Source organism: Mesocricetus auratus, unplaced genomic scaffold (genome assembly GCF_017639785.1).
Source record: "Mesocricetus auratus isolate SY011 unplaced genomic scaffold, BCM_Maur_2.0 Super-Scaffold_100009, whole genome shotgun sequence".
Classification (NCBI taxonomy): Eukaryota; Metazoa; Chordata; class Mammalia; order Rodentia; family Cricetidae; genus Mesocricetus; species Mesocricetus auratus.
In genome coordinates, this window is record NW_024429193.1 from 24,766,429 (window position 1) to 24,777,334 (window position 10,906).

The window sequence follows — 10,906 nt, forward strand, 5'->3', positions numbered from 1 at the left end:
CTTTCCTTCAGTCATGGTACATTGCTTTTATTTTTAAATCTTCATAAATGCTGGAGAGTTTCTTCTCAGGCTTTGCACCTATGGTGCTCCTCTATGCTTACATTTCTTTCTCTAATTCACACCATCCTCCCTACATTCCTACATCATCTGTATCCTTGTACTTGAATATCACAGCTATGCTCTCCAGAGGTTCTTGTATGTCAATGTGCCAAAAGCTTCACATGAAAGGAACCTTCCAAAATACAGTTTTACCATCACATAGTTAACATCTGCTACAGAAATATAATTATCTAGCAGTGAAGGGATAGGTTTAGTTTAGTGGCCTTGTTTCATACATTAACCATGGCTTGTGAGTTTGTTAGGCTGTGGCTATCACAAATACCTTAGAAAGCAAGGCAGCTGAGTAATACTGTGGTCTCAGAGGTTTGAGTGAATGGCCAGCTGTGTCCATTGTTCTGGGACTGCAGTAAGGCAGACCATGATGGTGGAGGGACATGATGGAACATAGCTGCTTATCTAGTGGCAACCAGGAAGCAGAGAGACAGGGCAGAGGAGCTAGATGCAAGTAAACCCTTCCAGGGCATGAACACTATGAACTACTTCCTGCAACTAGACTGCACCTGCTTTAGTTGGCATCCAGATAATGGCATCATAGGCCTGGCAAATGACTGATCCATTGACCAGATGATAGCCTTCATGACTTAATTTGCTCCGAATGGTGGAATCTACCCACTGGCTAACAAGGATTTAACACATGAACACTCCGAGGGGCACTTCCACAACAATGAATGTCATTGACATAAAATTCCTATTTGCAGGCATCTTCTGCTCTCCCTATAGTATTCCCCAAATATTGTTTTCAAGTTCTCAAAACATGTTCACTATTTCCTTTCTTTATGGTCTGGGAAGGAAATATATGTGTTGATTTATTGTTGTTCATACTAGGATTCGGATTTTTAGGGAATTATATTCAAATAGTTACCTGCTTAAAATGTCAGTTTGGCTGCTACTCAGAAATTCCATCTCTTTATTAAATTCTATTGTCACATGTTGCATTATTTTCATTCTACTGTGTTTTGACTGTCTTCATCCATGCAATGTACTTACAACCAATTTTAATTAGTGATCCATATATATATATATATAATTGCTATTCTGAAAATATTGTCTTATGCATTATGTGAGTTGATTTTGCCATAAACATTACTAAGGGAGTACTAATATTTGCAACAGACACGTTGTCTTAGTTATTTGTGTTTTGGGGATATGACATACGCATCTAGAGTTAGGTCATTTTGATAGTGTTTTTGGAATGATAGCTGGCCTCACAATTGTTCAGAGGATGCTTTGATTTCTGTTTCATGTTACACTCAGCTTGTGATGTGTCAGGTATTCAGTCTTGAGGCACTCAAGACTGCAAATGGGGAATCAGAATGGTACTAGGAAAACTAAGGTTAGATACAGCTTTTGGGTTCAAGAATAGGCGTCAAGTAGAAATAGCAGATACTCACTGCCCATCAGAAGGTTGTGGGAGTCTTATTGGGTTCTATAGATAGTCTTTGGCTGACAGAAGCTGGCAGCACAGAAGGACACAGCAGTGCTACTGGAGACAGATACACAGGACTTTGGTCCTTAGGAATCAGGGAGTACAGTGGCAACATGAGTGGAGGGCCACTACCTGGAGGAGGAAAGAGCAGGACATGAAGCCCACAGACAACAATGGAGTCTACTTACTAAAAATGTAACACTCAACCAGATGAATGGTCTGTGGCCAAGGCCTTGGAGAAGTTAGCAGTGGCCTTGGAGGGACATAATCTCTAGAAATCCAAATGGAAGAAACAAAGAAAGGGAGGGAAGGAGGGAGAGAAGGAAGGAAGAAAAATCCAAATGGGAGAAGCTAACTTGAACTTCTTGACATCAGTTTGATGATAATGAGATTTAATTTTGGAAAATACAAAACTGACTTAAACATCAATTGTCAAGAGTTCAGTAAAAAAATATAGACATTTGATTTTTGCTAATGGAATATATTTGATGAAATGCATAGTTTTTTGTATATAAGTCACTAAAACGGACAACTACATTTATAGATTAACCAATGAATATAGGTCAATAAATTAGGATATTAGTGAGTCATTCAATCTAAAATTCATTTCTTTTGACTAAAGGACACTTGTTGAAATTATTATGAACACATTTCCTTTTATCTCAGTGAAAATAATTGGGTTGGTCTTCCTATTTTTTTTCTCTGAACTCAGAGCAAATTTATCAAGCTAAGACATCAGATGCCTATGCTCAAAAAATACAGTACATAGGGTAGAATACCTTGAGGAGTCACCTTCTTGACAGTAAGTACTTTTTCAACCTAGGAATCAAGTCAATGAGCTATACAACAACGTGTTTTATTTGTTATACAAAACCTATAGGAAGTCAAAGATTTTCCTGGTACTAATACCTTTTGACAAAATTTAAAATTTACTATGCTTCAGCAATAGGATAATGTTGAGATACAAGCTATCAGTAATACATTTTAATATGTTATACAACACAACCAGGAAGTATCTCATGTTATCAAGATAAAAAAAAAACCTACAAAGGATATTTGGTCCTTAAAAATGGACTACTTCCCAAGAGGCTTTACAAAACTTAAGTAAAGCCAGTTTTAATTATTCATATGAGTGGAGAAGGATTAGTACTTAAGGTGAATTTTAATGTTTGATAGATATGCAAACTTATGAATGTTGTATTGACTTCTTAATTCTCTCCTGAATGCAAACAAGAACCTGAGGACTTTGTTTCTTCTGATAAAAAATGCTGATTATAATATTCCTGGTAATTTTCAAATGTCTGTTTCACTTGGATGTTAAACATCAATGTATTGTTCCTCATATATTTACATCCAAATACCTACATAGGCATCATCACTGTAAATTTTATATTTTGCAGGAGTTTCTTAGAATAATTGTTTATGAATTACATAATGGTTCAAAGATGGAAATACTCTTTTATTCAAGTCTCTCTTTCTTTCCCCTTCAATTAACCAAAAGTTCATTACTTATTACAACAAACTTGAAACCAGGAGAAAATACCAATGTAGAAATGGTACATGTTTATTTTCATAGAGCAAACTTTAAAGACATAGTTCAAGTTTGGGCCATTATATAAGTCATGTTGTTACTGGCTTATTCTCATATAAAAGGAGGAGAAGTATAATTACAATTTCCCCGTGAAACATTTAAAAATACTAAAGGGCAGAGAGTTTCATAACTAGCATATTACTCAGCAGAATGTGGTTAGAAAGTCATGCAAAGTAGGGGACTCAAGTTTCATGCTTTTAACCTTGCTAACACCACATATAAATAAAATATGCTGTAGACAGAATGTTTAAATTTAAATAAGCATCCACTTAAGGAACTAACCATGTTGCACTTGCTGGTCGACATGGTGACATCTAGGTTCATAGGATAAGCTAATAGGCTAGGGAGTTGTCTCCATCTAACCAATCTCTCTTATCTCCTATAATGGTCAAGCAATGCCTTCAGTATTGCAGATATAGTAATGACTGGAAGAAAGGTTTAGGCTCATGAGTCTAAAACTGAAGTTTGCAAAGGAAAAAGAATAAGTACAATGGATATTTTCTGAGAGTATTAAGAGCTATGAAGAGAAAAAAGGAGATGTTACAACACCAAGGAAGGAACTGTTAGTGATGCCAAGCCTCTCTGCGAAGGCAGTACTTGGGTCATTGCTAAAGGACAAGGAGACACACAGCAGTAGCAGACTGTCAGGTCCAAGTGTGTGAGCAGGGACAGGAACAACAACAAATGCATGGGTCAATACTTAGCCTGTTTCTGGGGAAGGACACTGGCTAATGTGGCAGGAATAGAAACAGTAGCTGGAGTAGATTACTTAGAACATTGTAGGTATGCCAGACTTTTTTGGCTCCCCAAGGGAAGGTCTTTCCTCCTCTGAGGAGTAGATGGGGGTGTGAAGGGGGAAGATGGGGGACAGGAGAAGGTGAGGGAGGGTGAACTGGGCTCTGTATGTCAAATGAAAAACAATTTAAATAAAAATATATAAAATAGAAAATGAATTTGCATTTGATATTTCATGCCAAATAGAATGCTAAGATATATTTAGGCTGATACTGCATGGTCTGTTTGAGGTTCAGAAAGGATGTCTCTGGCTGCCCTATCAAGGATGAGCTGGAGAAGAACACAGGGTAGGTGGAAGGTTCTCAGAACAGCTGCCATGAATGCTGATTATATTTGGGTCTAAAGTGTATGTGGAGGGAAGTGAAAAGCAAAAGGCATTGTGGAAGCCGGGTCAAAGAGATCTGCTTCTTTACCATGTCTTAAGAAGGTGCTGCTGCAATTTTTACCCACTGACCCTTCTGCTTCTCTAAGAAATTGCAAAATCGATTTAATTACTTTCAGGCAATGAAAGAGAACATAAGTACTATTCCCTCTGGCTGTCCTCTGATGTTTTCTGACAATTTTGACTGTTCTGACCACCGTTCACTAGTTGCCATCTTTCTGGCCATGTCTCTATTTAAAATCTGGTCCCCAGAAGTGAATGGAGCATTCCAGGTAGCCCCTGCAACCATAAAGTGAATGAGGCTATTTCCTCGCGGAAATTTTTTCTCCTCACATTTTTTAATGCAGCTTAATTCACTCAAATTTCACACTAAGTGAAGCAAGGTGGGAGGAAACAGTATGAAGGGTCAGGAACAAGATTATCACCTGCCTTCAGTTGCAGAGTGTCTGTGGTAGAGATTTACTTATATAAACAGACCTGAGTAGAGCACGTTTTCTTCACAGATCATCACTGGAAAATAAGGTGCAAAACTGATAAACAAAGATGGTGCTGAAAAGTAATCAGCTGAGGCTGGAGTTGAGGCAAGGAGAACAAACAGGCCCTGAAACAAGAATGGTTAATAAAGAGCCCTCTCAAGGATCCCACAAAATATTCTGTTCACAAGTGAACAGAAAGCAGTTACTTTAAGTGGAAACAATGGTCAACATGGCTTTGGAGTAAAGATCTCTGGAAGCTTCAAGAACCTTTGTTGGATGGACACCTTGTTTTTCATCAATCACAAACACTACTCTGTAACCAAATATTAATCAAGCACTACATAGGAAATGTCCTTACTGTGTTTTAGCTAATTTGTTTCCTTATCAGTTATTTCTGTTCTATGGCTTCACAGGGCAAACGATAAGTCTATTATCTCTGCAGCAGCCCAATGCTGAGAGTATTTGTGGCATATTAAAACTGTCTCCTAAATGCCAGATCTGATTTTCTGTCTTCGTTCTATTTCGTTTTTATTACTGTAGGCAGAATATTGCCTTATTTTGCAAATGAAACTCTAAAATTAGGAGAAAACCATGAAGTAGCAGAGAAGGATTTTCTGAAGAGGAAATTGACTTAATGCTTAAGATGAAATATATCGTATCCAATGGATAAGAATGTATCATTCAGTTGACTTCCCTAATTCAAGAATGGGGCAGTATCCACACAGATATCTTCTTGATGAAAAGAATAAGGAAGAAAACAATAATATTCAATATTTAATTTTCACATTTCTGATGATTCATGTTGAAAATGTTGAGTTAAGCAAAGAAAGAAATAACCCAAAATGGCTTCCAAAATTTGGGGGAAAACTAAATAGCCATGATTTAAAACATAGAATATAATACAGGAATTAAAAGCAATGCATCATTAGTAAGTATGAAAACAATTTAACCATCAGATAAATGTAAGAAAAAATATATTAATAGTCTATGTCATTCCAAGCAGAATGACAACTTTCACTAAATCCAACAGAGCAAATGTTGGTGAGGCTCTGAAGAAAAATATATACTGTTTATGGGAATATATAGAAGTACGTTCAAATGCTAAAAGTGGGACTTCTCTATAATCCAGTTCTACCACTCTTGGAAATACTTTACAAGGAACTAAGGCAATAGAGATAGTGTCATATTCATGCTTACTGTGGAATTATTCACAACAGCTATGCCATTGGATTGACCTAGATACCTACCATTGATGAATGCAAAGAGTGAATATACAATGGAGTATTAGTAAACCATTAAGAACACATGCATGTCATTTTCAAGAAAGTGGATGACACTAGAGGTCATGCTGTTAAATGAAGTAAGACAGATTCAGACAGACAGATATCACCTGTTTCCTCATATGTGAAAAAATAAAAAGAATAGATATTTCCATATAAAGGGAACTATTAGCAAATAGATGGTTAACTTGGAGAGAGGCAAGAAGATAAATATGATGAACACAGGAGACAAACATAACCTTCGAATCCACATATGACAAAGGACAAGTGGCTTCTGTCTAGTTTGGGATCTTTAGACTTATTCATTGAATTAGGAATGCCTACAGAAGACAAGAGACTAGAAAGGGGTTATAGGTAGCAAGATGACTTATGAGAGGGAAATATTAGAATGTAGGTAATATGAAAATAGAAATGGGGAATATTGCATGTAGAAAAATTTAAGCAGGGTGAGGTGGGTAAATGAGACAGAAAGGTGAATGGGGGTAGGAAGGTAACCAAAACAAGGGGTATATGAATAAAATCATGAGGAAATGTATCTATTTATTTCCAAGTTAATTTTCAAGAATGTGCGTTAAAAGACCACAAAAAAGGATTTAGACAGAAGATAACCTTCATGATTAGATAATCCTCTTCTAGGTGACATAAATGATTTTTAAAAATTCTCAGAGCCAGGAATGTCATACCTCCTTAATAGTGTTCGATGAGTCTCCTGAGGTGAGTGCCTTCCTGAGGTAGTTTATAAAACCCTATTTTGAAGACAGTACATACCTTTGTTGTATAAGATAGAGAAAGCAAGCTGGACACGACAGGCAGACTCCTTCCATTCTAGCTAACTTTCAGAATGACAGGAAGTGTTTTGCAGGCATTAGGGATAAGAACCACCAGCAGGCTTATCCAGCTGTGAACACTGCAAGCTACTATAACAATCTGCTAGCCAAGATGTGCTCACTTGTGCTAAAATAGTGGCATGACTCTTATGGTCACAGCCAAATGAGCCCCCCTCCACTGGAGAGAATTCATGTCTAGCATTCTAAGAATAGTAAAAGCCCATGATTCAGAAAGTCTTGGGACATAAGGGGCAATTTACTGCAGTATTTCAGTATCTAGATAGACACGGCGCCAAACTGGAGTGTAAATATTTATGTTGATAGTAGCATGGGTGAATTCTATCCCAAGTCTAAATCACAGAAGCCTCCCTATGTAATGAACAGAAGTGAATGGAGACTCATGATTGTTCAAGATGCTGAGAATAAAAGACAGTTTTGTTCTCAGCCCTAAACATTATAATGCTCCCTTAAATCCCAGGGCATTTGGAGGAAGAAGTGGTAGATAGAGGAGGAGCCAGAAGATACAGGAAGAGGGCATCTTGGCAGCACAATCCAAACATTGCATCATCTTCTCACACAGCTGCAGTTGCTTGCACTAGGCCATCACAACAGGGGCTATCAGTAGCCCAACATGGACCAGGGTGGGGGGGAGGCCTATGAAACCCTTTTCATCCTTACTGAACCAATGGCTGTTCTGGGGGAGGGTCAGTCAATGTCTTCAGGTGTATACCCAGTGATAAGCCCACTAGGCAGGCTCCCAGTGGGTTGTTCTAAACCCATAATCGTACAGAAGGAAACCAAACAAAAATACATGAGTGTGGGGAAAGGACTTGTGGAGAGGAGAGGTACTGATAGGGATGTAGAAACTTGAAGAGACTGCATCTAAAAGTAATATAATATATATATGTATATATATGTGTGTATATGTGTGTGTGCAAATATATGTATGTATATATGTACACATACACACATATATATGTTTCTCAAAGAACAAATTTAATTATTTTTTTGAACAACAAAAGTGAGACCCTATCTCAAATAAGTGGAAGGCAACCACTGATTGACATCTGAGATTTCCCTCTGACTCCATATATGTGTTATGTATGCCATGGCCTATAACTGTACACATGAACATGCACACACAAATATATTCACATCATATATATATAAGATTATGAATAAGATGCTTTGGGGACAAATAGATATCTGAGTAAGAAATATTTGATTCATTGTAATTCAATATTTGCAAGAATTTTAGCAAAACTCACACCAAAGGTTAAGGCCACTTCTCCAAAAGTCAGAAACTAGTTCAGATTCACAAAACAAAGGAAAGGGATTAGTTTACTTTCAAGAGCTATTGTTTCTTCAATCTTGATGAAGCAATTCCTAATTAAGTTTCCATATATTAACAAGGTACCTCCTGCGCACCAGAGGACACAGACACCTTCTGGTTGTGAAGAGAGGAGTTGATGGTAGTGTCTCAGCAAGATTACAAGATGGACACAGATACCTTCTGGTTGGGAAGAGAGGAGTTGATGGGAGTGTCTCATCACAATATTACAAGATGGACACAGATACCCTCTGGTTGGGAAGAGAGGAGTTGATGGGAGTGTCTCAGCAAGATTACAAGATGCCATGAGGCAGCACAAAAGGGAGAGCTGTGTTCCCGGGTACGATAGTGTAAACCAGCACATTTATATATCAATTGCATCCTGTAAAGGGCTAGACTGAATGTCTTTGAGGAATATTTATTCCAAACATTGCCGCAATTGCTAAGATTAAAAAGGTAAAATAAAAAATGAACATTACCCATTTATGAATGAAGACCTGCCCTTTACTTAAATGGCACCTGGACAGTAACTAATATTATACTAAAAAGAGAATGAATTCATTACTCAGAAGTAGAACATGGGGTTTTCTGACTTGGTTCAACTGCTTATTCTTTCACCCAGTAAATCATTCATGTAGTCATTCTATTAAAGCAAGAATTATTAAGTATTTATTATGGATAAGGACAGAAAGTTCTGAGTTGATGATGAAGTTATATTCTCTATTTTTAAAGAGTCCACGCAATAACAAGGAAGATAAAAAAACAGCAACCAACTATAATTGAATTAAAAACATGTTAACAGAGGAAAAAGTAACCAATTACACATGAAAGTATTTCAGATGAAGGCAAGAAACATATAGTCATCAGAAGGAAATAAACAATAAAACAAAGAAATTAAAGAAACTAGAAATGAAAACAAATCCCATTGTTTTTGAAAAATCAGTATTTACAGACTTCTAACCAAAATGACATTAAATGATATGACATGAGACACAGAGACCACCAAATATAAATATAATAGAATAAAATACATCAGTGGAGGTTCTGCAGACCTCAAAAGTATAAGAGAATGAAATACCATGTCCAGACATTCAAAAGACTGTCAAGGATTAGTCAGTAAAGTGTTTGTTACACAAACACTAGGACTTGAGTTCAAATCCCCAATACTCATGAGTAAGGCTGGATGTGGTGGCATGTGACTGTAACCCAAGTACCAGGGAAGCAGGGACAGAGGAGCATCCAGGCCTCACTAGCCACTAGTCATGCCAAATCAGTGAACTTCAGGCTCACTGAGACACACTGACTCAAAAAATAAGCCATACTGAAACAGCAAGATACCATTGATACTGCAATAGTAATAGTGACTTTTGTCTTTTGGGTAATTAATGTATATTTGTGCTTAAGGCTTCTTCAATATTAGGGAATTCATCTTGGTACTTTAAACTTAGCCAACTTTCCATGGCTGTAGATATCATAGACCCAAGAAAAGAAACTACTATTACCATTTTCTTAAACCAGTGATTCTCAACCTTCCTAATACTGGAACCCTTCACTACAGTTCCTCATGCTTGGGCAACTCCCAACAGGAAAATTATCTCATTAATACTTCATAACTATAATTTTGATACTAATATGAATTGTAGTGTAAATGTCTGATATGAATGATATCTGATATGTGACCCTTGTAAAAGGGTCATTTTGTCCCCAAAGGGGTTTTGACCCACAGGTTTGCAAACTCCTGTACCTACACCAATGTAAATTCTAACTTCTAGATATTTATCCTTGTACCCACAAATAAAGACAGCTCTCACCAATCATCAAAGAAGCTTCCTTGTTAAAATCTAGAGAAAAGGTGACTGTGAGGTGCTCAACCCAACTAATACATGTGCAAAGCAACCCTTACATCTAAGATGTGGGGAAAAGCATGGGATTGCACAGGAAAGTTGTTAGAGCCAGTGACTCAGAACTCCTGCTCTTAGTGCATCTAGACATGTCAGGAAATGTGAATTCATGAAAATCCAACAATATGCTTGCCTGCAAAGATCTGAAGAAATCATGGAGGCACCAGTCACATGCCAAAGCTTTATCCATAAATGAAGGGTTGCAGATGATCATCAGCTTCTGAAAGAGGGAGAAATCATATCTTTCATAGATGAACTGCCTCAGAGATGTCTAATCCAGGTGCTCATCTCTGGAAACATGTACAAATGAGCAATACTAAATTGAGACAGGTGTGAGTGCTTGTGTGTGTGTGTGTATGCCTGTGTGTGTGAGGGTGTGTGTGCATGTGTATATGTGTGTGTGGCATTAATAAATAAAGAAGATAAAATGAATCTGGGAGAGAGGGGGGTATGAAAGAGTTGGAGGTGGGAGAGTAGTGTAGGATTGATTGAGTAGATAGGGTATTCACGTATGAAGCTCTAAAAAATGAAAACAAATTTAAAAAATTAAAATATTAAAGTAGAGAGTGATTAAGGGAAGACATTAGAAGTTTACCTCTGTCTTCCACACATGAGCCTACATGTATGCAGGAACGCCCACATAACCCCCTCTCTCCTCTCCTCTTCTCTCTCTCCCTCCTTTCTTCCCTCCCTCCCTCCTTTCCTCCCTCCCTGAGAGAGAGATTCCAAGTAGCTGAAGTGACCAATTTTTAAAGACAACCATGACTCTTATTCTGTT

At 37.5% G+C, this 10,906-nt stretch overlaps 1 long non-coding RNA gene across 1 annotated transcript; it reads left to right on the forward strand.

Moving 5' to 3' along the window:
* Positions 1-6,700: 6,700 nt before the first annotated feature.
* Positions 6,701-8,801, forward strand: LOC121142184. Its single transcript, XR_005879164.1, has 2 exons — positions 6,701-6,784; positions 8,311-8,801. It is a non-coding gene; the product is annotated as an uncharacterized LOC121142184 (long non-coding RNA).
* The last annotated feature ends 2,105 nt before the right edge of the window (positions 8,802-10,906 follow it).